We start from the raw sequence: 2588 nt of genomic DNA, 5'->3' as shown, positions 1-2588 counted from the left end.
GCTTATTTACAAGTATGACTTATGTAAGGTAATGAATAAGAAACAAATATTTGGCCGATGAACTAGCCTTACTTAAAGGTTATTCCCCGGTAAGACTTCATTACTTTTGGGTTGTAATAATTATCACCTTATGGATTGATTTACTCAAGTAATGAATGGTTCGTTTCCAAGACAATAACCTATAAGTGTGTGTGTGGGGTCGTGAAGTGTGAGTATTTATATATTATGATGCGAGGTATGTGGTATATAGTATTCAGATGGCGTGGCCTCCTAGATCCTTGACCCCGAATTTTGGGGCGCCACATTCATTATGTTAAAACCTCTTAAAACCAACCAAATCAACAATCCCACTATCTTTATAACATAATCAGTTCATAACATATCAATAACATGCCACCAACAAACATCCATCAAGATCTAACCATTTATACTCCAAACTCCATAAACAAGCATGTTCTTGAACATAACTTAGGACTTCACTTAAATCTTAATCATAGTAAATAAGTCGTATACCTTAATTTAATCCTTAAACAAACTAACAAGAGCTTGTAATCCTTAAGAGATCCTTGATCTATGTTTATCATGTTCAAACTTGCGAAGGAGTTCAAGAAAATATTTAGAATTTTTGGAGTTACCATTAGTCCGCTTAAAAGAACTGGAAAAATGAGAGTTTTACCATGCTTATCTGGACGAGTCTTGTAAACAAGAGTTGTAGGACATCTCAATATCTTTCCAAAGAGATATAGAACATAATATTTGAGTGAGAATCGAAGGAGATAAAGCAGTTTTAAGGTGCTTCCTCTATTTTGGCCGAGAGCAATGGTGAGAAAGGAAGAAGAAGCTTAATTGCTTTGGTTATTTTATATTTATAGGCTAAATTGCTTGGGTTATAGCTTAATCTAGTTTAATCTATTGGTTAAAACACTTGGTCCATAATCAATCTTGCATAAATATCTCTTCCAAATGCTTACATCATCATGTTTGCATCATTTCCTTGCCATGTATCAATTCCCTGTGGTTTGATGATGTCACTTTCTCTTATCCACTTATTAATTCCCTTGCTTCTTGTACAAGCTTAATTCTTGGTTGCTTATTTATTTTATGGTTCGCTTAACTCTCGTTCTCATTATTCGTTTGAGGGGTCATATCCGGGATCTTATTACTTGGTTTCTCTAAGCTCTTCTTAATATCTTATATTCCTATAATAATCCTCTGTTATAATCCTTGAATTGAATTCCTTTTAATCATGTTACCTTTATACTTAATCCATTCGTTATCTGGTGGATTTTCGGAAAAAATCAAAGTGTTTGAATTCGAATTCTGACGACCTTTACATAAACTCATTTACTTTATGGAATACTAATAAGATCTCAGAATTTCCATAATAGCACTCCTATATAGTGTGGTCTAATAATTTTCCTTAATCAGCAAAAATCAGCAAAAGTTACTATTCATCAGGGTTTCAAAAATTTCCAAAAATTTGGGTTATTATACTACTATTGGGCACGAGATGCTAAGCTTCATGAATGGCTTCAGTGGTTACAATCAGATTAAAATGCACAAGGATGACACCCGCAAGGTATCTTTTATAACTATCTTTGGTGTCTTTTGTTATCTTGTTATGAATCTTGGACTAAAGAATGCAGGAGCCACCTATCAAATATTGGTGAATAAGATATTCGCTTATCTGATCGGAAAAATCATGAAGGTCTATATCGATGACATGTTAGTCAAATTTCTATCCAAGGCCGATCATATTCACCACCTCATAGAGGCATTCGAAGTGTTAAGGCACCACAAGATGATGTTAAACCCTGTTAAGTGCGCCTTCGACGTCGGGTCTGGAAAGTTTTTGGGTCACATGGTCTCGAAAGGAGGAATCGAGGCAAACCCCGATAAAATTAAAGCCATCCAAGATATGGAGTCATCACACTCTAGAAAAGATGTTTAGAAATTGATGGGGAGAATTGTAGCCTTGGGGAGGTTCATCTCCAAGTCAGGAAACAAGTGCCTTCCCATTTTCAAAACTTTGAAGACAGTGAAAAATTTTGAGTGGTGTAACACCCCCAAATTCGGGGTCGGTGATCCGGGTTATCACGAGTTCCATTTTCATTAATCAACACTTAATCTTGAATCAACAACTAACTACTGCATACTGACCCCATAATGTACACACACACACACTACACGTTATAGTCTCAGAGATGAAACCGAAATAATACACGTCGTACGATCCACAAATTATAAGTTATTACACCTCAAAAGAATTTCTGAATAAATTTACATGTTCCTTGCCATTATAACAATCCATAGATATACATAAGTCTTGTACATCAAAAGTTGGAAGCCTAGACTATTGATAATTCCTGCCACGGCCACAGCGACATCAACACCTACAGGCAACTACGGAACATTTCCTATCTATTCGCAAATTGAGAGCTTGGTCATATCCATCTTGCCTAGATGTTGTTGTGATAGATAAAATAAGCAAGGGTGAGCAACACAGTCTACCAAAATAGCATATAACTGTTCAACAGTATATGTACATTTTTATAGTATTTATGAAAGTCTAAGTCAAGCAAATATGA

The sequence above is a fragment of the Apium graveolens genome, chromosome 3, assembly GCF_009905375.1.
Source record: "Apium graveolens cultivar Ventura chromosome 3, ASM990537v1, whole genome shotgun sequence".
NCBI lineage: Eukaryota > Viridiplantae > Streptophyta > Magnoliopsida > Apiales > Apiaceae > Apium > Apium graveolens.
Note: the sequence above shows the minus strand (reverse complement) of the source record.